The sequence below is a fragment of the Scyliorhinus canicula genome, chromosome 6 (assembly GCF_902713615.1).
Source record: "Scyliorhinus canicula chromosome 6, sScyCan1.1, whole genome shotgun sequence".
Classification (NCBI taxonomy): domain Eukaryota; kingdom Metazoa; phylum Chordata; class Chondrichthyes; order Carcharhiniformes; family Scyliorhinidae; genus Scyliorhinus; species Scyliorhinus canicula.
Genome location: NC_052151.1, coordinates 12,274,512 through 12,299,395, shown reverse-complemented (window position 1 = coordinate 12,299,395; position 24,884 = coordinate 12,274,512). Strand labels below are relative to the sequence as shown.

General features: G+C 52.0%; 1 long non-coding RNA gene across 1 annotated transcript in view; it reads right to left on the bottom strand.

Moving 5' to 3' along the window:
* LOC119966990 overlaps positions 1-9,433 on the bottom strand; it is an 84,397-nt gene extending 74,964 nt beyond the window's left edge. The window contains exons 1-2 of the long non-coding RNA XR_005460890.1: positions 9,076-9,433; positions 8,413-8,512 (exon numbers count right to left, since the gene is read on the bottom strand). This is a non-coding gene — a long non-coding RNA (uncharacterized LOC119966990). The remainder of the gene's footprint in view (positions 1-8,412; positions 8,513-9,075) is intronic.
* Positions 9,434-24,884: the final 15,451 nt, after the last annotated feature.

The window sequence follows — 24,884 nt, the reverse complement described above, 5'->3', positions numbered from 1 at the left end:
TGGAGTTTGCACATTCTCCCCGTGTCTGCGTGGGTTTCACCCCCACAACCCAAAAATGTGCAGAGTAGGTGGATTGGCCACGCTAAATTGCTCCTTAATTGGAAAAAATAATTGGGTACTCTAAATTTATATTTTAAAAAAATGCAAGACGATACTTTGAATGTGAGTCTTTGCAGGTAATTGAGTCTTTACAGGTAAAGATGGAGCAGGTTAAAGAGCTGTGAATTGTCTCAAGCCAGGACAGTTGGTAGGATTACGCAAGCCCAGGCCAGATGGTGGGGGATGAATGTAATGCAACATGAATCTAAGGTCCCGGTTGAGGCCGTACTCATGTATGCGGAACTTGGCTATAAGTTTCTGCTCGGCGATTCTGCGTTGTCACGTTTCCGGTTGAAGGCCGCCTTGGAGAACGCAAATCCGAAGATCAGAGGCTGAATGCCCTTGACTGCTGAAGTGTTCCCCGACTGGAAGGGAACATTCCTGCCTGGCGATTGTTGCGTGATGTCCATTCATCCGTTGTGATAAAAGAAATGAAATGAAAATCACTTATTGTCAGAAGTAGGCTTCAATGAAGTTACTGTGAAAAGCCCCTAGTCGCCACATTCCAGCTCCTGTTTGGGGAGCTGGTACGGGAATTGAACCATGCTGCAGTAGTCGTTCTGTTCAGTATGGCGGTGGCCCCTCTTTTATCTGCTGGTTTGATGATGATGTTGCGGTTGGTCTTGAGAGCGTGGATGGCGTTGCGTTGTGCTTGGGTGACGTTCAGGGCTGTCTTGTGAATATGACTGATGAATCTGGCATTGAAGCGACCCCTGACGGCTTGAGCACACATGTCAAGTCTAGGGCAGCGGTCTCCCGGAGGGGTCCAATTCGACTCTTTCCTCTTTGGTTGCCGCACCGCAGATCTCTCGGTCTGCTGTTCCGGTTCATTGGTTGTCTCATTGGTTGTCTTCTAAATCAGGTTCTGGACCAGATTCGGACAGCTGATTTCCTTCCCTAAAGGACATTAGTGAACCAGATTGGTGTTTATGACAATCAACAATGGCTTTGTGGTTTTCATTAGACTTTTAATTCCAGATTTGCGCTGAATTCAAATTTCCCTGTCTGCTATAGTGAGATTTAAACCTTGGCTGCCAGATCAAAATCAAAGGGCGCAATTCTCCGCACTCACAACGGTGCGGAGAATAGCGTGGCTCGTAAAATTTTACGGCCACGCTAGTCCGACGCCCTCCCGCTATTCTCCCCCCCCCCCCACGCCCGACTCCCGATACGAATCGCTGCCGCCGTTTTTTTACGGCCAGCAGCGATTCTCAGCTGTCCGATGGGCCGAGTTCCCAGCCCTTTACGGCTGTTTTTACGAACGGCAAACACACCTGGTCTGGCCGTTCGTAAAAACGGCCGTAAAGTCCCGATTTTTAAAACCATGGCACCGATTGGCATGGCAGTACCACGGCCGTGCCAAGGGTGCCATGGGCCCGCGATCGGTGGGCACCGAACGCGGGCAGTGGGTCCGATGCCCGCACACTCTTTGTCCCTGCGCCGCCCCGCTGTATCACTTCGCGGGGCGGCTGAGGGGCATCCTGGCCCGCGCATGCGCGGGTTTCGCGCAAATGCGTGATGACGTCATCCGCGCATGCGCGGGTTGGAGTCTTCCAATCCGCGCATGCGCGGCTGACGTCATATAACGCGTCAGCCGGCGCAAACTCTGGCAAGCGGGCTTAACGAAATTCGTTAAGCCCGCGATGCCGGAGTTTACGGCGGCGGCATGCTAGCCCCGACCGGGGACCAGAATCGGTTCCCGGTCGGGGAGGGGGGGGCTGGCGTCAAACCCGCCCGGATTTGACGCCAGCCTTACGATTTCTCCCCCTCTGGGAGAATCGCGCCCAGAGAGTGGCTCAGTGGGGGCGGTAGGTGGTGCAGTGGTTAGCACTGGGACTACGGCACTGAGGACTCGGATTCGAATCCCGGCCCTATGTCACCGTCTGTGTGGAATTTGCCCATTCTCCCCGTGTCTGCGTGGGTTTCACCCCCACAACGCAAAGATGTGCAGGGTAGGTGGATTGGCCACGCTAAATTGCCCCTTAATTGGGAAAAAAAAATAATTGGGTGCTCTCAATTAAAAGAAAAAAATTCCACTCCCTCTCAGCCTTTTCAACTGCTATCCCAGTTAATGGCGGGGAAGTTTAAATCCCCACGATCACTGTCACTTTTACAGCTCTCTGAAATTTGCCTACATATCTGTTGTTCTATTTCACTCGGACTGTTAGGGGGCCTATGGAACACTCCGAGCAATGTGATTGCTCCTTTTTGTTTTTTAAGTTCTACCCATATGGCTTCAGTTTACTCCAGCCCCTCCTGATGGCTGTTATTGATTTCCAAATCAAAATTGTGATGCCCACTCCTCTTTTACCTCCTTCCCTCTCTCACCTGAAGATCCAGTATCCTGGAATATTGAACTGCCAATCCTGCCCCTCTCCCAATCATGTCTCAGTGACAGAAATGACATCATAAAGCCATGTTTTAATTTGTGCCCTCAATTCATCTGCCTTTTTCGTCAGACTCCTCGCATTAAAATAAATACCATCCAATTTTGCCAAACTCTCTTATGACTTAACTGGTCAAAACATTCTATGCCTTGCTGACTCTCCTAATTTTGGCTGTATACCTATCCTTGCTGAACCTTCAGGATCCCCAACAGCCTCCCCAACAGCACTAGAACATAGAACATACAGTGCAGAAGGAGGCCATTCGGCCTATCGAGTCTGCACCGACCCACGTAAGTCCTCACTTCCACCCTATCCCCTATGGAGTGTTCCATAGGCCCCCAATAACCCCTCCTAACCTTTTTGGTCACTAAGGGTAATTTATCATGGCCAATCCACCTAACCTGCATGTCTTTGGACCGTGGGAGGAAACCGGGGCACCTGGAGGAAACACACACAGACACAGGGAGAACATGCAGAATCCGCACAGACAGTGACCCAGTGGGGAAGCGAACCTGGGACCCTGGTGCTGTGAAGCCACAGTGCTATCCACTTGTGCTACCGTGCTGCCCTAGCAATCTTCCCCGAAAGAACACTGGTCCAATTTTGGTGCAGGTGAAAACCATCCTTCTTATACTATTCCCCACTATCAACATACTGGGGGTTACCATGAAGCAGAAACCGAACTGGACTAGGCATATAAATACTTCATAGAAACAATGGTAATAGCCAGTAGTGTTACTTTTAGATCTATTATGTTCTTTGACTATAGCTTGAAATATCTTTGGCCATCACTTGCCCTGTAGTTACTGACTATGCTTCTTAAGATTGAATGCACATCCATTAGCTCTTTTGCACGTTGCTGCACCAGTGAATAAGCTTTCAATTATTTACATACATAGGCTCCTCTGTTCATCCACTCATTCGCACAGCTGCTTTTAGATTTCACTTGCCATTCTTACACCTCCCTTTGTTAAACTGAATCTGCTGTGGTTCAGTTCATATGATTAATCTTTCTATTTCATTTTGAAAATTTTCTCCTCTCTTGATAATTCACTGTATGTTCTACTTTAATGACTTGATGTATTCCTTCAATACAGAACTAGGCCATTTTGACCCAGTGTACCCAACACCAATCTCTTTCATTCTGTACAATGATTTGGTTATGACACTATCTGAAAATAAAGGACTAGCAGCTGTGCTGTTTGTGAGTCTGGAGCTTACAACTCAGAAATTGAAAGTCTCCTGGCAGATGCTCTTGTCTGAGATAGGATTGATCTGGAAAATTCCACTCATCTCTCAGTCAGATGAGACACAACTACCACCATAGATTATCAGAAGAAATCAATTAGGAACATAGGGCGTGATTATCCGGCCTTGTTATGCTCGGCTGAGAGTGGGGGATCCTCTGCAGAGGTTGTCATAATAGCCACTCATGCATATAATGAGACGCAGACAGGCAGTGATTGACACAAAGGATGACCAGTAAGCATACAACACAGTACAGCCAATCACCAGACAGGACACTACCACTATAAAGCCAGGGGACAAAGTTTCCCGCTCTCTCGGGACCCAGCTACTGAGACAGTCAGAGCCCACGAGCTAGCAAGTGCAAACACCATGCGGTAGCTAGTAAGTCTGGTCAGGCTACTACAAGATCACCAGTCAGTTCAGTATAGTGTCGACCCACAGCTGAATATGTATAGCAGTTCTATAGTTGAATAAAACAGTGTAGGATCTTCTCCAGTGTTAGACGTCTGTTTCTAACTTCCCTGCATCGAGTGCAGTCCACATCGAACCAACCTGCCTAATACATCAGAGGTGGGAAGGCATTGCGGGAGGCAACCGTGGTATCACCACGCTAACACTTTGATCGTGTGTACCCATTCGGGGGCAACCCTTGTCCCTGCCCATCTACCCCATAACTCCAACTGACTGCTGAGGCCTCTGGCCTTGCGGCTGAAGGCTATTGGTAATCGTGGTTCAGTGAGCGCATCACACAACCTAAGTGGATTCTCATGGGTGGGCTGGCCATGTAGCATGTGGGAGTCATTACCTAGCATCCCAATCACACCTTGATGCCTGTACACTGTATCTGAACACTGCGGGAGGCAACATCCAAATGCCCAGCAGACGGCACACAGCTCCAGTGACATGTCCATGGCTGGAAGGTGGGTGAGCGCCATAGGGAGGGAGGGAGGGTTGGGAGCGGGGGGGGGGGGGGGGGGGGGGGGGGGCCTTCCCCAACCCCTCCCCCAGTGCCCTCAGTGATCCTCAATGTGATTGGCCCCACTTGCTCTACCACTACATTTAGGTGTTTCCCCAGGATGCTAATCTGAGATGGAGGCAGCCAGCTGCCTACCTTGTCCTGTGGCCTTCGATGGGCGTCTTCAGGGACTGGAGGGCTCCAGCTCACTTGTTGGCGGCACATACAAAGCCATGCCGCGCTGTCCCGTGTGCTGACTTTGAGGTGCAGCCTCATCAGAGTGGTGGAACTGGGGAGAGCTGATGGTCACCGTCACCATTCCATGGGACAGATCTGGGTTGGCGCACGGTCAGTGCCCAAAGGGTCCTCGGGTTCACCTTGGGATGGAGGGGCAGCTGGTACGAGCTTCGGCTGCACTTGCATCATCTGGCTCTGCCAGTCCTGACGGTGCCCCATGGTCCACACCATTGTGTCGACACCCTTGGCGATGTTTCTCAGTGACGGGAACATGCTCTGCAGCGCCTCAGCCATTCCCGTCTGAGAGCGGGACATGGCCTGCAGAACCCAATCAAGGTCGGCCTGGGTCTCATCGCCCTGTGAGGCAGAAATTCTGCCAAGACCCTCAGCCATCACCAACTGCATGACGCCTTAAGACACCTTCATCCATGGTGCCGATGTTGTGCACCAGGCTTTTCGCTGCGGTCACCACTCTAGCAGGTTTGGCCTTGGTGCCCCGCATTGCCGACGCCATCTGCTGCGCCCATAGCCTCTGAGACTCCTCCAATCGGCTATGGACCTCCTGGAGTGACACTGACATCTCCCTCTGGATATCCCGGCTGCTCCCTATCGTCTCCATCAGCTCCGGGTACCTCTGTTCCACAGGCTCAGCATCAGGCTGGGACCCAGCTAGGTCCTGGGATCCAGCAGCCCTCTGACTTGTCTCGCCTGGGAATTCCTGCCTCCACCTGATGCGCATCATCAGCAATGTGGTGCTCACCAGATTGTGCCCCAGAAGCCTGTCCACGAACATGTCCCACGGAGCTGTGTGTATCTGCGCTGGTGAAGGGTGGAGATGACAGCTGTGCCACGATTATAACGGTGGCATCCTTGGAGCTCTCCTCCGAGGTATTCTCCGCGGAGTCAGGGGAGGGGGCCGCCTGGAATGGGCCGGCGCCGTTGGCTGGGGGACCTGCAGGAGAATGGACATGTGCTCAATGGAAAGGATGGGTCAGTCAGTACGGCAATCACTAGTCACGTTTGACAAATCCTCTGGGTGGAGCCCGGTGGTTTCTCACCTCTGTGGCATCCGCCAGCCTCCGCGTGGGTGACCGCCTTGTCCTTGGCCACCCCAGTCACCTCCCGGCCCGTTCCTCAAAGGCGGTGAGGATTCTTAAGTCTGGCACCCCTCCGCCACAATAGGCCCTCTCCCGGAGATTATGGGAGAGCTTTTCCAGAGAGGGCATTGTTAGCCACTTGCATGGTTCACAGTGGTGGGAGAGGGGGGGGGTGTGGAAAGAGGGTTGGGCTTGAACGGGGGAGAGGTAGAGGAAGGGTTGGGGGTCGCATGGGGAGTTGGAGGGTGGATGCCCCCTTGAGGGGGAGGTTGCAGGTCGTTGACATCTCCTCACTCGTGCTGCATGGTGTAAGTTGTTAACCTTCTTCCTGCATGAGAGAACAGTCCTCCTGGTCCCACTCCCCGAGTTTACAGCTGTCGCCATCTCATCCCAGGCAGCACTGGCTGCCCTGTGGCTGACTCTCCGGGGCTATCAGGGGAACAGCACATCCCTCCTGGCGTCTAGTATCCTCCCCAGGTCAGCCTCCCCGAATCTTGGGGCCGGTCTCCTGGGCGAGCTGGCTGGGTTTGGCAGAGCAAGTGTTGCTCGACCTTGTTGGCGTGGGCTGGTGAGCGCGGTCCCGGCGAATCATCTGGCGACCCTTCATTTGCGGCGAGAAGCCCGTGAGGCCTCGTTAAGTGGACCAATTAATGTTGAATTGATTTGCTGACCTCCCTGAGCTGAGCGTCGGGACGTTTGCGGCAATTTCCGCTCACTACTACACTTAGAAATGTTTCACGAGAATTGCGCCCATAGAAACAGGAGTAGGCCATTGAGCCACATGAACTTGCTTCATCATTCAACCAGATCATGGCTTATTCTAACCTCAACTCCATAATCTTATCGCCATATCCCTTGATACCCTGCTCTAAAAAAAAGTATTTTATCAGTCTTAAAAGATCATATTGTCCCACCCACAGCCTTTTGCGGAGAAGCGAATTACAGATTTTTACTAATTACATTCTTTCTGATTTCCCGCCGTAACGACGTGGCTTTAATTTTAAGACTGTCACGTTATTTATGATTTTCCCACGAAAGAAACTCAATTAATATAACTTGATCTATAATCTAACGCAGGGATTTTCAAACTCAGGGTGGGGACTCGCAGGTGGGTGTGGAGCGATCAGAGCGGCATTCCTGATTGCAGGAGAAGTGTCCAACGGCCGCGATCAGCTTATAGGAATTCTGGCCGTCGGGCAGCACAGTGGCGCAGTGGGTTAGCACTGCTGGTGTGAGCTGTATGCAGAGCTCGTGGGCTTCTGGTGAACACCCATAGAAAAATCTGAAGTCGGGTACAAAGCAGTCTAAAAATAATTTATTGAGGTGTGGCTTTCTTAATTGTGCCAATGAAAATCAAGATGCAAAGTCCATGTGTGTTATATGTAGGGAGGTACTCGTAAATGAAAGTTTGAAACCCTTAAAACATCAAAGGCATGACGTGTTTGAGGACAAATCTCTTGATTTTTTTTCATAGGATGCAGCAGAACTTAACTCATCAGCAGAAATATAACATCGAATAACAAAGCAAGTGACATTGTGGAGATCAAGCAGGCTCACCTGTTGTATTAAAGGTAAGAAAAAATGGTGCGCCATGAAGGTCGTCACGTGTAGGTCACAAAGTAAGGCTGGCATGGGTTGCGAAAGTCAACCGGCATTGGTCGTGAAGGTTAGCCAGTTGGTAAAAGTGGGTACCGGGAATAAAAGTTTGAAAAACACCGATCTACCGTTTCCAATCATTTTATCAGTTAAACAGTTTTATTAGATCACTCTTCAATCTTCTCTACTTAAGACAATGCAAGATTATGGACCCGCCCTTATAGTTTAAATATTCTGGTGAATCTGCAAGGAATATATCACAGAATTGTTACGACCCAGAAGGTGACCGTTTGGTCCACCAAGTGAGATGTGGTGCTTGGGACTGAACGTGGTTTACCAGATGGGGTCTGACCATGGCTCTGTACTGAAGCATAAATTCCTTTCATTTGTAAATTCCATTGATGAATATATATATGTTTAACAATGAGATGGTTGCAGCATTTCATACCAAGAAGATATTATTTCCTGTTGGCATACATTTTTCAATCATTTTGAGTCAGCTTTTTTCCACTACAAAATTCCAGTATCTAAATTTGTAATGGAAAGAGATTATATAAACTGACTTCCACCACAATGTACGTACAGGTTCTTGCCAGAGGCCTTTTCTGTTGTATTTTTTCTCCACAAATTGCTCTAAACAGTTTCTGAAAACTTGCAGATGAAATATTTTCCCAGAATTGAAATTTATACGGCAGACTTTAACCAAAATTTGAAGAATTACATATTTTACAATATGTTCAGGTAAAGCACTTCTTTTTAAATGCCAAGAAGTAATTTAAACAAATATACTTACCGTATGTTATAGTGCAGGGTTCTTGTTAAGTAGCACTGGTATGTATTCAAAATATGTCTCCCAGATCAATCCACAGCCAGCTGTAATTTCTTTCAAAAGACTACAAAAAAAATTTAAAATACATAAAATATCCCCTCAAACATACATAGAGAATCACTTCAAGTTGTTTTTCAAAGTTAATTCAAAGGATATTTTTGCTCTCTCTCTCTCTAAATGCCTTGAAAATGTTTCACTCATCGCTGTGTTAGCCATTCCATATCACCTCCTACTCTCTCACACACTCTTGCCTTATATCTTGCCATCAGTGCCCATATTTTTCTTCACCCATCCGAGGTAACCATGTGGGGTCTGGACAGAGTGGCTGGGGAGAAACTGTTCTCACTTGTGAAAGGATCGGGAAAGAGAGGGCACAGATTTAAGTTAATTAGTAATAAAGCAAAAATGATATGAGGAAAAACCTTTCTATGCAGTGAGTGGTTAGGATTTGGAATGCATTGCCTGGGAGCGTTGTGGAGATAGGTTCAATTAAACCAGTTAGAAGGGAACTAGACTGTTACCTAAAAAGGAAGAATGTGCAGGGTTAAGGGGAGATGGCTAGGGAATGATACTCGGTGAGTTGCTGACTTGGGGAGTCGGTGCAGGCACGATGGACCAAAGGATCACCTTCTGCGTCGTAACAATTCTGTGAATTCTGCTCAGCAGCCTCAGCCTTCCCTTTCCTGTTATATTTTCATTCATTACCCACTACTCCCTCTCATCTGTGACATCACTGCCTAGTCCCAATCAATTGCCTGGACTCAGCTCTTCCTCCTGACTGGTTTATCTGTCCCTTCACTGCATCCAAAAATAAACCATTTGAAACAAAAAAAGGTTATGAGGGCAAGTGCTCATGGCTCTATCACCTACAATGGGGAGGCAGTGACGTAGTGGTATTGTTACTGGATTCAGAGACCCAGGGTAATGCTCTGGAGCACAGGTTCAAATCCCACCATGGCAAATGGGGAAATTTGAATTTGATAAAACAAAATCTGGAATTTAAAGATGACTATGAAACCATTTTCGATTGTTGTAAAAACCCATCTGCTTTATTAATGCTATTTAAGGAAGGAAATCTGCCGTCCTTACCTGGTCTGGCCTACATGTGACTCCAGACCCACAGCAATGTGGTTGACTCTTAAATGCTCTCAGGGATGGACAATAAATGCCGGCCTAGTCAGCCCATGAACAAATTTTAAAAAGCACTTTGTTCAAAATTTTGAGTTTCAGGTTTAGCGCCAGGAACCAGCTTTACTGAGTGTATTGTGTGGAAATGCAGAGGTGGAATGGAGTACTTCACAGCAAATAAGAAACAAATTTTTTAAAAATACTTGGAGTACCCAATTATTTTTTTCCAATTAAGGGGCAATTTAGTGTGGCCAATCCACCTATAGAACATAGAACAGTACAGCACAGAACAGGCCCTTCGGCCCTCGATGTTGTGCCGAGCCTTGTCCGAAACCAAGATGAAGCTATCCCACTCCCTGTCATTCTGGTGAGCTCCATGTGCCTATCAAATAACCACTTGAAAGTTGCTAAAGTGTCCGACTCCACTATCACAGCAGGCAGTCCATTCCACACCCTAACCACTCTCTGAGTCAAGAACCTACCTCGGATATCCCTCCTCTATCTCCCACCTCAAACCTTATAGTTATGCCCCCTTGTAACAGCTACATCCACCCGAGGAAATAGTCTCTGAACATCCACTCTATCTAACTCCTTCATCATCTTATACACCACTATTAAGTCGCTTCTCATCCTCCTCTGCTCCAAAGAGAAAAGGCCTAGCTCCCTCATCCTTTCCTCATAAGACCTATCCTCCAAACCAGGCAGCATCTTTGACAAAGAGTCATCGGACTCCAAACGTTAGCTCTTTTCTCTCCCTACAGATGCTGTACATCTTTGGGTATGAGACCCACACAGACACAGGGAGAATGTGCAAACTCCACACAGAGAGTGACCCGGGGCCGGGATCGAACCCACGACCTCGTCACCGTGAGGCGGCAGTGCTAACCACTGCGGCACCATGTTGCCCTAATAAGAAACAAAGTTGAGACAATATGCACTTGTAAAACAAAATAAAGAACGTACCACATTTTTCTCCTTGCATAAATAACATTCAACTGAAAAAAATTTGCAGGGTTACGGGATAGGGCAGGGGAGTTGGACTAGCTGAGTTGTGCTGGTGGAGAGCAGGTACAGACTCAACAGTTTGAATGTAAGAAATATGGGTTTTCATATATATTTTTTCCTTGAATTTTATAACTTTGCATCAATTAGGTTAGGCATGAGGGACAGCATGAATCTAGACATTTATAGAAAGAAATGTTAGAAAAATTCAGTAAGACGGGATGGAAATGAAAACAGATGGAGTCTGTCAAACATTTGAATTAGGAGCAGGATTAGGCCACTCGGCTCCTCGAGCCTGCTCCACCATTCAGGAAGATCATGGCTGATCAGATTATATCCTCCTATTCCCCGCCTATCCCCGGTAACCTTTCATCCCCTCGCTAATCAAGAATCCTGTCTGCAGAATGTACAGACTAACAGTAAAAGGCAGAAAGACAGTTAAATGGTTACTGTTTGTATACTTCTGATTGCAACTGTTACCAAAGGTTTATCGAAGAACAACTTACACTGCAAATTGTCTACGTGCCTAAGACTTAATTGTAGTCCAGGATGTAGCCACTGACGGTGTGTCAACGAACCATTGATGTAATTGTGAATATTGATTGTGTTATGAAAGGTGCAACTCAATTTCTTTTACCAAATATGGGAGGAGAAATCTTGCATAGCAGAGTTCGAGAGGGATACAGAGGGCTCTCTGAAAAGATCCAGCATGCAGATGTACTGGTTCACAGAACATAGTAGAAAAGAAACAGAAGGAAGATGTCAGACCAGATCAGAACTAGCGTTGACCTGTGTCTGAGCTGCTAAAAAAGTAAAGGCTGTGTGTGACTCTAATGCCTGGTTGGTTAGGCTTTGCTTAATTTCTTTTTTTAAATTTAGAGTACCCTATCTATTTTTTCCAATTAAGGGACAATTTAGCGTGGCCAATCCACCTAGCCTGCACATCTTTTGGGTTGTGGGGGCGAAACCCACGCAAACACGGGGAGAATGTGCAAACTCCACACGGACAGTGACCCAGAACCGGGATCGAACCTGGGACCGTGGCGCCGTGAGGCAACAGGGCTAACCCACTGAGCCACCGTGCTGCCCAACTTTGCTTAATTCTTAACACATTCTCTTAATTTGTTACTCTGAAACTGCTGCCTGCCAACTTCTTGTTTTGTCAAGAACCCAAATAAAGGTTAAATTAATTTACAGAATCTTAAATCTCCTTTTGTGCTGTAACTATTCTATGACTCCAATTATACTCCAGCATTTCTGCCTCTTTGCCTCAACAAACACCCTCACAACTTGCCCTATCGCTGACAACCCTTGTCACAGTCATGTATAGTAAGAAGTCTTACATCTCCAGGTTAAAGTCGAACCACTAGCTTTCGGAGCACAGCTCCTTCTAGGTGGTAGAGGTCATGCTTTTCGAAGGTGCTGTTGAAGCCTTGGTGAGTTGCTCCAGTATATCTTGTAGTTGATACACACTGCTCTCACACTGCGTCAGTGGAGGAAGTCGTTAAATGCTGTTGAAGTGAAGTAGGAAACCAGAGGGCAATATTTTCCTTGATACTAGATTTAATTACAGAATGCACTATTACATATGTCTGCTTCCTCCCTCACCAGCACCTCATATCCCAGAAGTCTTTCTTTATATTCTGCTTGAAGACCTGTGGGGCACTCCCCTTCACCACAGGAAAGACATGCAGCCTGGCAGTCTGAAGTCTTTCTCTGTACTCTTGAATTAAATGAAAAATCAGTAAATAAATAAAAGAGGGATGACACAAAATATCATTAATAAGGATAATGATGCATCCCAGCAAGTCTTTCTTTATACTCTTAAGAAAACAATCATCTGTAAATTAAACAAACATTACAGGGTGACAGACAGCTCCTGCTGATGTACTGATCCGACACCCCGAATATGGCCTCCCGAGGGCCCGGGTCAAGGTTCTCGTGCACCACTTTAGAGATTACCCGAAACACCTCCTTCCAGTAATCCTCCAGCTTTGGACAGGACCAAAACATATGAACGTGGTTCGAGGGGCCTCCCCCCCCGGCAATGTTCACACACATCAAAGTTGTATCAGCCCCAACCTTGCACACGAGGTGGAGGCATTCACTCTCCGGAGCACCTCACACCAGAACCCCTCCTCCATGCCCTCTCCCAACTCTTCCTCCCACTTTGCTTTGATCTCTTCCAGCGGTGCATTTTCCTCTTCCAAAATAGCCCCGTAAACCGCCCACACTACCAACTTCTCCAGTCCCCCTGTCGTCAGAAACCAAGAAGAAAATGCTAGAAAATCTCAGCAGGTCTGACAGCATCTGTAGGGAGAGAAAAGAGCTAATGTTTCGAGTCCAAATGACCCTTTGTCATCTTGGCGTTTGACCCAGTCTCATTTCGCGCGAGTTATTTTCAATTCTTTTTGAGTCATGTCAATCACTTCCTCCCTGGTTTCTTCTAACTTTTCACCTTTTTTGCACAATTTCTGAACCATCTCAGTCCAGTTCTCAGTCGATTTTGAATGTTCTTTTACAAGTTGTTCACCTGCCTTTATTCCAACTGCTACCTACATCTTGTGGAGTATCACTGACAAGCACTTTTAGATCAGTGTCTCTGCTCCTTGACTCAGATAAATCATTTTGCAATTTCAGTTCTTCTTGGTGACAATACAAAATTTCTAATTTTACAGCTCCTTCAATTACCTTCTTATTGTCTATGAACTTTGATAGAATCCCTACAGCGCAGAAGGAGGTCATTCAACCCATCGAGTCTGCACCAGCTCTTGGAAAGAGCACCATACTTAGGCCCATGCCTCTACCCTATCCCCATAATTCAGTAACCCCACCTGCATGGCCAATCCACCTAACCTGCACATCTTTGGACTGTGGGAGGAAACCAGAGCATCTGGAGGAAATCCACGCAGAAACGGGGAGAATGTGCAAACTCAACACAGACCATCACCCGAGGCCGGAATTGAACCCGGGTCCTTGGAGCTGTGAGACGACACTGCTAACCACTGTGCTGCAGTGATACACCAGTAATATCACTTAAATCAGCTTTGTTCAACTGGATCACTATTCGACAATGAATTTTTATTCACAGCTTTAGAATTGTGACACGCCATATCACCCAACTTCGTGATTTTCTCCGTTTTACTTCCAAGTCAAGAATCTCATTGTTCTTCTTCTCAAGACAGTTCGTTAGTTTTTCGGTGTAATACCACATTCAAAAATTATTCTGATTTACCAGAAATTCCTTTTCCTTTTCAAGGTATTTTGCCTGAACCTTCACAGATACTTCTGATGCTTGAAGATCATTGTGTTTTAACTGAAGATCACCCTTTGTTAAGTTTGCTTTATAAAGTTTATACTTTAGGTCCTCATTCAAGTGTTCCACTTTCCATGATTGATTCTCAATTATTCTCACTAATTCTCTTTTTTGATTTGCAAATTCCTTTTTTGTATGTGCAAGTTGACTTTTAGCTTAATCAGCTTTTCCTTCAATTGATTGTTAACTGCAATAGATGTCTCATGTTGTCCACAGTAGTTTTCAAAAGGTAAGATCAGCATGATCAACTGCCTCCTACAATACAGTTGTCATTGCATTACTGTCTCCACAAGCCAAGTCGTTAGCTAGAATTAAACCGACTCCTCCAACAGGTAATTTAAGAATAATTCTCACCATAATAATTCCATTTACAAAGTTACTTTTTAAATTAACTTTACACAAAGAAACCGGCTCAGCCCTTCCATTAATGTCTCCTATTAAATAACTACGTTTGGAAAACTATATGGGACATAAATTTTAACATCAGCCACCATCAACGATTGATCTGCTCCTATAGCTCTCAAAAATTTAATTTGTTTACTTATTTTGTTGTGCAAGTATGGGAATACTTCTCCCTTTGAAACAAAAGGGAGCGAGACAAAAATCAGGTATCTGTCGTTGGGAACATGTGAGAGTCCATTATAAAGGATGCAATCGCAGAGCATTTAGAAATACATAATATAATCAAGCAGAGTCAGCATGGCTTCTTGAAGGGGAAATCATGCCTAACAAATCCATTAGAATTCTTTGAGATGGTAACGAGCAGGATAAAGGGGAACCAATAGATGTAATATACTTGGATTTCCAAAAACACTAGATAAGGCTACTTAATAAAATAAGAGTGCATGGTGTTGGGTTAGTATATTAGCATGAGTAGAGGATCGGCAAGCTGATAGAAGACTGAGAGTTGGGATAAGCGAGGCTTTTTCAAAATGGCAACCTGTAACTAGTGGAGTGCCACAGGGATCAGTGATGGGCCACAATCATTTCCAATATATATTCATGACTTGGAGGACCAAAATGAATGCACTAAGTTTGCAAATTACACAAAAATAGGTGGGAAGGCAAGTGACACAAAGATTGGGATTGTCTTCTTTTTTTTAAATTTAGAGTGCCCAATTATTTTTTCCAATTAAGGGGCAATATAGCGTAGCCAATCCACCTACCCTGCACATCTTTTTGGGTTGTGGGAGTGAGACCCACACAGACACGGGGAGAAACTCCAGATGGACAGGGACCCAGGACTGGTAACAGACCCGAGTCCTCTGTGCCGTGAGGCAGCAGTGCTAACCACTGCGCCACTGTGCTGCCCCATGGTGGGATTTTCCGCACGTCATCACCGGGTCTTTCACGGTACTGGAAGATGGCTCACTATTGGCCAACGGTTGGAACTTCTGTTCCCACTACTATCAACGGGGTTTCCCATGTTATTCACCTCTTGCTGGGAAACCCACGACGGGGTCCGCCATCGGTGGGACTGGAAGATCCTGCTGGTGAGTGGGGTTTGCTATCGGTGGGACTGGAAGATCCTGCTGATGACGGGGGTTTGCCATCGGGGGGACCGGAGATCCTGCTGGTGAGTGGGATTTGCTATCGGTGGGACTGGAAGATCCTGCTGGAGACGGGGATTTGCCATCGGTGGGACCGGAGATCCTGCTGGTGAGTGGGGTTCGCCATCGGTAGGACCGGAAGATTCTTCTGGAGACGGGGATTTGCTATCGGTGGGACTGGAAGATCCTGCTGGTGAGTGGGATTTGCTATCGGTGGGACTGGAAGATCCTGCTGGTGACGGAGATTTGCTATCGGTGGGACTGGAAGATCCTGCTGGTGAGTGGGGTTTGCTATCGGTGGGACCGGAAGATCCTGCTGGTGACGGGGATTTGCTATCGGTGGGACTGGAAGATCCTGCTGGTGAGTGGGATTTGCTATCGGTGGGACTGGAAGATCCTGCTGGTGAGTGGGATTTGCCATCGGTGGGACTGGAAGATCCTGCTGGTGAGTGGGGTTTACTATCGGTGGGACTGGAAGATCCTGCTGGTGAGTGGGGTTTGCTATCGGTGGGACTGGAAGATCCTGCTGGTGAGTGGGGTTTGCTATCGGTGGGACTGGAAGATCCTGCTGGTGAGTGGGATTTGCCATCGGTGGGACTGGAAGATCCTGCTGGTGAGTGGGGTTTACTATCGGTGGGACTGGAAGATCCTGCTGGTGAGTGGGGTTTGCTATCGGTGGGACCGGAAGATCCTGCTGGTGAGTGGGGTTTGCTATCGGTGGGACTGGAAGATCCTGCTGGTGACGGGGATTTGCTATCGGTGGGACTGGAAGATCCTGCTGGTGAGTGGGGTTTGCTATCGGTGGGACTGGAAGATCCTGCTGGTGACGGGGGTTTGCCATCGGGGGGACCGGAGATCCTGCTGGTGACGGGGGTTTGCCATCGGGGGGACCGGAGATCCTGCTGGTGAGTGGGGTTTGCCATCGGTGGGACTGGAAGATCCTGCTGGTGAGTGGGGTTTGCCATCGGTGGGACTGGAAGATCCTGCTGGTGAGTGGGATTTGCTATCGGTGGGACTGGAAGATCCTGCTGGTGACGGGGATTTGCCATCGGTGGGACTGGAAGATCCTGCTGGTGAGTGGGGTTTGCCATCGGTGGGACTGGAAGATCCTGCTGGTGAGTGGGGTTTGCTATCGGTGGGACTGGAAGATCCTGCTGGTGAGTGGGGTTTACTATCGGTGGGACTGGAAGATCCTGCTGGTGAGTGGGGTTTGCTATCGGTGGGACTGGAAGATCCTGCTGGTGACGGGGATTTGCTATCGGTGGGACTGGAAGATCCTGCTGGTGAGTGGGGATTTGCTATCGGTGGGACTGGAAGATCCTGCTGGTGACGGGGATTTGCTATCGGTGGGACTGGAAGATCCTGCTGGTGAGTGGGGTTTGCTATCGGTGGGACTGGAAGATCCTGCTGGTGAGTGGGATTTGCTATCGGTGGGACTGGAAGATCCTGCTGGTCAATGGGGTTTGCCATCGGTGGGACTGGAAGATCCTGCTGGTGAGTGGGGTTTACTATCTGTGGGACTGGAAGATCCTGCTGGTGAGTGGGGTTTGCTATCGGTGGGACTGGAAGATCCTGCTGGTGACGGGGATTTGTTATCGGTGGGACCGGAGATCCTGCTGGTGAGTGGGGTTTACTATCGGTGGGACTGGAAGATCCTGCTGGTGACGGGGATTTGCTATCGGTGGGACCGGAGATCCTGCTGGTGAGTGGGGTTTGCTATCGGTGGGACTGGAAGATCCTGCTGGTGAGTGGGGTTTGCTATCGGTGGGACTGGAAGATCCTGCTGGTGAGTGGGGTTTGCTATCGGTGGGACTGGAAGATCCTGCTGGTGAGTGGGGTTTGCTATCGGTGGGACTGGAAGATCCTGCTGGTGAGTGGGGTTTACTATCGGGGGGACCGGAGATCCTGCTGGTGAGTGGGGTTTGCCATCGGGGGGACTGGAAGATCCTGCTGGTGAGTGGGGTTTGCCATCGGTGGGACCGGAAGATCCTGCTGGTGAGTGGGGTTTGCTGTCGGTGGGACTGGAAGATCCTGCAGTGACATAGTGATATTTTCACTGGACTAGTAAACCAGAAACCATGGTTATGCTCTGAGGATCCGGTTTTGAATCCTGATGGCGAAAATTGAATTCAATAAAAACCATTATCAATTATCATAAAAACCCATCTGGTTCACTAATGTCCTTTAGGGAAGTATATCTGCCATCCTTACCCGGTCTGGCCTACATGTGACTTCAGACCCACAGCAATGTAGTTGACTCTTAATTGCTCCTCAAGGGCTATTAAGGATGGTGAATAAATGCTGGCACAGCCTGTGACGCCCACATCTCACGAACGATTAAAAAAAAATCCACTCAGAGGTTAGTGAAGGTATGGAATTTTTTCCCATAGAGGCTGGGTCGCTAAATATGTTCAAGGCTCATTTTAAATCAGTAAGGGAATCAAGGCTGGAGAGTGGTGTTTAGGATTATCACATCACATCAGTCATGATCTCACTGAATGGTGGCGCAGACTTGACGGGCCGAATGACCTACTTCTGCTACTCTGTCTTATGGTCTAATACATCCAGAACCTCCAATAGCCTGACTTTCTTCACTATACTCAAATAATTCTCTAAACTATCTTGAGATCTATCCCATTTTCTCAGAGATTCTGAGGGAGCATGTTTCACCTGTACCACTGCTACAGTTTTAACGGCCATTCCCTTTTCTTGTGCTACCTTCCTACTACTGCAACTGGTCTCCCATTTAGTTTCCAACAATCTGCCCGAAAGTGTGCCATGTTGATACAATGGCAACTGTTAGGAAAACAAAAGTAGTTTTAAGGAATTTGCTGTTGGCGGGTGTAGTTGGGAGGAAGTGGTGTCAGCTTATGGACCTGTATGTGGAGAAACGGGGTTCCCAGTGGCAGCAGTAGAGATTGGATGTGTCGTTGGTGATCGATAAGGAGCTTATGTAGAGCTCAATAAAAGTGAGGAGGCATCTGCCGCTGTGCTGTGGGAGACGCTGAAAGTGGTAATTAGGGGGGAGTTTATTTTGCTTCAGGCACACCGGGATAAGCTGGAATGGTTGGAGAGGCAGAGGTTGGTGGTAATTAGGGGGGAGTTTATTTTGCTTCAGGCACACCGGGATAAGCTGGAATGGTTGGAGAGGCAGAGGTTGGTGGTAATTAGGGGGGAGTTTATTTTGCTTCAGGCACACCGGGATAAGCTGGAATGGTTGGAGAGGCAGAGGTTGGTGGTAATTAGGGGGGAGTTTATTTTGCTTCAGGCACACCGGGATAAGCTGGAATGGTTGGAGAGGCAGAGGTTGGTGGTAATTAGGAGGGAGTTTATTTTGCTTCGGGCACATCGGGATAAGCTGGAAGAACCCACTCGTTCTCGCCCGAGTCATATATACCCTGTGCACCACCTTAAACTGTATCAGACTCATCCTTGCACAAGAGGAGGTCCCCTTTACCCTACGCAGTGCCTCACTCCATACTCCCCAATTGATCTCCCCTCCCAACTGCCCATTTCTTCTTGACCTTCACCACCCCACTCGCCTCGCTGATCTCCCAGCCACTTGTCGACATCCCCAATTCTTCGCTCTCCTTCCTCATCCAGGAGCAGAAGGGTCGTTCCAGCAGGGTGTATCCCAGAGACCTAGGGAACTCCCTCCAGACCTTTCACGCAAAGTCCCTAACCTGTAGATACCTGAACTCACTCCCCCTTGGCAGCTCTACCCTCTCCCTCAGCTCCTCCAGACTGGCGAACCCTTCCTCCAAATACAGTTCCATCACCTTGACCAGCCCCACTTCCCCCCACCTCCCGTATCCACTATCCACCTCCCATGCTCAAACCCATGATTCTCGCACAGCGATGTTAACACCGACCTCCCTTCCACCCTAAAATGCCTCCTCAGCTGATTCCATGGGCAGTATTTTCCGACCCCACGCCGGGTAGGAGAATTGCCGGGGGGGGGGGGGGGAATCCTGCGACGCTGCTCCGACGCAGGTCCGCTGATTGTTTGACAACTGGAGAATCGGCGCCAATGGCGCGTCATCGCGGTGCCGGTCGGCGGCTGCTCAACGCGGCTCCCCCGGCGATTCTCCGCGCTCGACGGGCCAAATGCCCGCCGAGTCCTGCTGGCGTCCTTCATGTGTGGTCCTACCCCGCGGGACCTCGGCATTCTGGCTGCGGGGGCCGTCCTGGTGTGGGGAGTGGGGATCCGACTCCATGGAATGCCCGCGAGTGGGGCCTACCGATCGGCAGGCTGGCTAATCCCGGGGGGGGCCTATGTTCCTCCGCGCCGGACCCTTGTGGGGCTCCGCCATGTTGCCTGGGGGCCAGCGCAGAGAAGGTAACACATGCGCATGTGCGGACCTGCGCCAGCCTTGCTGACACCCTTATCGGCAGCTGGAGCTGCGTGAAGCGCTCCAGTGCCGTGCTGGAGCCCTGAGCGGCGCAGGATCACTGCTCCTAGGGGCCAGATGACGCCGACGTAAAACATTCTGGTGTTTACGACCGCGTCAACACTTAGCCCCATTATCGGAGAATCCCGCCCCAGATCCTTTTTTTTTCAATTTAGTGTACCCAATTGATTTTTTCCAATTAAGGGGCAATTTCCGCCAGGTGCTCCGGTTTCCTCCCACAGTCCAAAGATGTGCAGGTTAGGTGGATTGGCCATGATAAATTTCCCTTAGTGTCAGAAAGTTTAGGTGGGATGACTGTGTTATGGGGATAGAGTGGAGGCATGGGCTTAAGCAGACACAATTGGTCAAATGGCCTCCTTCTGCACCCCTTCCATGATTTTACCCTACTCTGTTGAAACAACTTTGGATGGGATATGACGCCCTCAACGAACATTGCGCTCACCTCCGATGCAGGGGTCTCAGTCCATGGGAAACCCGAGGGTAGTTGCCCTCGAGGATAAAGGTTCAGGAACAGAAATGGAGACAGACAACTGACCCTCAGCCACAGGTCAACATCAAAGAAGAGCCCCCATTAGTGGTCCATTAATGCTCTACCAGAAAGGGATGATCCCCTATCCCCTTCACAACCCCCCCATTCCGGCTCCACTGCCGTTGACCTGAGGCTGTGTGCCAAGAAGCAAAGGAGGCTTCATCATCGAGGAAGTGGAGTTGATCTGGATTTGTAGGAGGGGGTGGGAATGAGACCCCATCTCATTCAATGAGGCCGTGAGTCCCCATTGTCCCGGGCCGTGAGTCCCCATTGTCCCGGGCCGTGAGTCCCCATTGTCCCGGGCCGTGAGTCCCCATTGTCCCGGGCCGTGAGTCCCGATTGACCCGGGCCGGGAATCCCGATTGTCCCGGGCCGGGAGTCCAGATTGTCCCGGGCCGGGAGTCCAGATTGCCCCGGGCCGGGAGTCCAGATTGCCCCGGGCCGGGAGTCCAGATTGTCCCGGGCCGTGAGTCCCCATTGTCCCGGGCCGTGAGTCCCGATTGTCCCGGGCCGGGAGTCCAGATTGCCCCGGGCCGGGAGTCCAGATTGTCCCGGGCCGTGAGTCCCCATTGCCCCGGGCCGGGAGTCCAGATTGTCCCGGGCCGGGAGTCCAGTTTGCCCCGGGCCGGGAGTCCAGATTGTCCCGGGCCGTGAGTCCCCATTGCCCCGGGCCGGGAGTCCCGATTGTCCCGGGCCGGGAGTCCAGATTGTCCGGGGCCGGGAGTCCAGATTGTCCGGGGCCGGGAGTCCCGATTGTCCCGGGCCGTGAGTCCCGATTGTCCCGGGCCGTGAATCCCGATTGTCCCGGGTCGGGAGTCCCGATTGTCCCGGGCCGTGAGTCCCGAGCCATGAATCCCAATTGTCCCGGGCCCTGAGTCTCGATTGTCCCGAGCCGTGAGTCCCGATTGTCCTGGGCCGGGAGTCCAGATTGTCCGGGGCCGGGAGTCCCCATTGCCCCGGGCCGTGAGTCCCCATTGCCCCGGGCCGGGAGTCCAGATTGTCCGGGGCCGGGAGTCCCGATTGTCCCGGGCCGTGAGTCCCGATTGTCCCGGGCCGTGAATCCCGATTGTCCCGGGCCGTGAGTCCCGAGCCATGAATCCCAATTGTCCCGGGCCGTGAGTCCCGATTGTCCTGGGCCGGGAGTCCAGATTGTCCCGGGCCGTGAGTCCCCATTGCCCCGGGCCGGGAGTCCCGATTGACCATGGCCGGGAATCCCGATTGTCCCGGGCCGTGAGTCCAGATTGTCCGGGGCCGGGAGTCCCAATTGTCCCGGGCCGTGAGTCTCGATTGTCCTGGGCCGGGAGTCCAGATTGTCCTGGGCCGGGAGTCCCGATTGACCATGGCCGGGAATCCCGATTGTCCCGGGCCGTGAGTCCAGATTGTCCGGGGCCGGGAGTCCCAATTGTCCCGGGCCGTGAGTCCCGATTGTCCTGGGCCGGGAGTCCAGATTGTCCGGGGCCGGGAGTCCAGATTGTCCTGGGCCGGGAGTCCCGATTGACCCGGGTCGGTAGTCCCGATTGTCCCGGGCCGTGAGTCCCGAGCCGTGAATCCCAATTGTCCCGGGCCGTGAGTCCCGAGCCGTGAGTCCTGATTGTCCCGGGCCGGGAGTCCCGATTGTCCCGGGTCGGTAGTCCCGATTGTCCCGGGCCGTGAGTCCCGAGCCGTGAATCCCAATTGTCCCGGGCCGTGAGTCCCGAGCCGTGAGTCCCGATTGTCCCTGGTCGTGAGTCCCATTTGTCCCGGGCCGGGAGTCCTGATTGTCCCGGGCGGGGAGTCCCGATTGTCACGGGCCATGAGTCCCGATTGTCCCGGGCCGGGAGTCCCCATTGTCCCGGGCCGGGAGTCCCGATTGTCCTGGGCCGGGAGCCAGATTGTCCCGGGCCGGGAGTCCCGATTGTCCTGGGCCGGGAGTCCAGATTGTCCCGGGCCGGGAGTCCCCATTGTCCCGGGCCGGGAGTCCCGATTGTCCCGGGCCGGGAGTCCAGATTGTCCGGGGCCGGGAGTCCAGATTGTCCGGGGCCGGGAGTCCCGATTGTCCCGGGCCGTGAGTCCCGATTGTCCCGGGCCGTGAATCCCGATTGTCCCGGGTCGGGAGTCCCGATTGTCCCGGGCCGTGAGTCCCGAGCCATGAATCCCAATTGTCCCGGGCCCTGAGTCTCGATTGTCCCGAGCCGTGAGTCCCGATTGTCCTGGGCCGGGAGTCCAGATTGTCCGGGGCCGGGAGTCCAGATTGTCCTAGGCCGGGAGTCCAGATTGCCCCGGGCCGTGAGTCCCCATTGCCCCGGGCCGTGAGTCCCCATTGCCCCGGGCCGGGAGTCCAAATTGTCCCGGGCCGGGAGTCCAGATTGTCCGGGGCCGGGAGTCCCGATTGTCCCGGGCCGGGAGTCCCGATTGTCCCGGGCCGGGAGTCCAAATTGTCCCGGGCCGGGAGTCCAGATTGCCCCGGGCCGGGAGTCCCGATTGTCCTGGGCCGGGAGCCAGATTGTCCCGGGCCGGGAGTCCCGATTGTCCTGGGCCGGGAGTCCAGATTGTCCCGGGCCGGGAGTCCCCATTGTCCCGGGCCGGGAGTCCCCATTGTCCCGGGCCGGGAGTCCCGATTGTCCTGGGCCGGGAGTCCAGATTGTCCGGGGCCGGGAGTCCAGATTGTCCGGGGCCGGGAGTCCCGATTGTCCCGGGCCGTGAGTCCCGATTGTCCCGGGCCGTGAATCCCGATTGTCCCGGGTCGGGAGTCCCGATTGTCCCGGGCCGTGAGTCCCGAGCCATGAATCCCAATTGTCCCGGGCCCTGAGTCTCGATTGTCCCGAGCCGTGAGTCCCGATTGTCCTGGGCCGGGAGTCCAGATTGTCCGGGGCCGGGAGTCCAGATTGTCCTAGGCCGGGAGTCCAGATTGCCCCGGGCCGTGAGTCCCCATTGCCCCGGGCCGTGAGTCCCCATTGCCCCGGGCCGGGAGTCCAAATTGTCCCGGGCCGGGAGTCCAGATTGTCCGGGGCCGGGAGTCCCGATTGTCCCGGGCCGGGAGTCCCGATTGTCCCGGGCCGGGAGTCCAAATTGTCCCGGGCCGGGAGTCCAGATTGCCCCGGGCCGGGAGTCCCGATTGTCCTGGGCCGTGAGTCCCCATTGCCCCGGGCCGGGAGTCCAGATTGTCCGGGGCCGGGAGTCCCGATTGTCCCGGGCCGTGAGTCCCCATTGCCCCGGGCCGGGAGTCCCGATTGTCCCGGGCCGTGAGTCCCGATTGTCCCGGGCCGTGAGTCCCGATTGTCCCGGGCCGTGAATCCCGATTGTCCCGGGCCGTGAGTCCCGATTGTCCCTGGTCGTGAGTCCAATTTGTCCCGGGCCGGGAGTCCTGATTGTCCTGGGCCGGGAGTCCTGATTGTCCCGGGCGGGGTGTCCCGATTGTCCCGGGCCATGAGTCCCGATTGTCCCGGGCCGGGAGTCCCGATTGTCCCGGGCCGGGAGTCCCGATTGACCCGGGCCATGAGTCGTGCGATTGTCCTAGGCCGGGAGTCCCGATAGCCCCGTGCCGGGAGTCCCGATTGTCCCGGGCCGGGAGTCCCAATTGTCCTGGGCCGGGAGTCCCGATTGTCCTGGGCCGGGGGTCCCGATTGTCCCGGGCCGTGAGTCCCGAGCCGTGAATCCCAATTGTCCCGGGCCGTGAGTCCCGAGCCGTGAGTCCCGATTGTCCCTGGTCGTGAGTCCCATTTGTCCCGGGCCGGGAGTCCTGATTGTCCCGGGCGGGGAGTCCCGATTGTCACGGGCCATGAGTCCCGATTGTCCCGGGCCGGGAGTCCCGATTGTCCCGGGCCGGGAGTCCCGATTGTCCTGGGCCGGGAGTCCAGATTGTCCGGGGCCGGGAGTCCAGATTGTCCGGGGCCGGGAGTCCCGATTGTCCCGGGCCGTGAGTCCCGATTGTCCCGGGCCGTGAATCCCGATTGTCCCGGGTCGGGAGTCACGATTGTCCCGGGCCGTGAGTCCCGAGCCATGAATCCCAATTGTCCCGGGCCCTGAGTCTCGATTGTCCCGAGCCGTGAGTCCCGATTGTCCTGGGCCGGGAGTCCAGATTGTCCTAGGCCGGGAGTCCAGATTGTCCGGGGCCGGGAGTCCCAATTGTCCCGGGCCGTGTGTCCCGATTGTCCTGGGCCGGGAGACCAGATTGTCCGGGGCCGGGAGTCCAGATTGTCCCGGGCCGGGAGTCCAGATTGTCCGGGGCCGGGAGTCCCCATTGCCCCGGGCCGTGAGTCCCGAGCCGTGAATCCCAATTGTCCCGGGCCGTGAGTCCCGAGCCGTGAGTCCCGATTGTCCCTGGTCGTGAGTCCCATTTGTCCCGGGCCGGGAGTCCCGATTGTCCCGGGCCGGGAGTCCAGATTGTCCGGGGCCGGGAGTCCCCATTGCCCCGGGCCGTGAGTCCCCATTGCCCCGGGCCGGGAGTCCCGATTGTCCCGGGCCGTGAGTCCCGATTGTCCCGGGCCGTGAGTCCCGATTGTCCCGGGCCGTGAATCCCG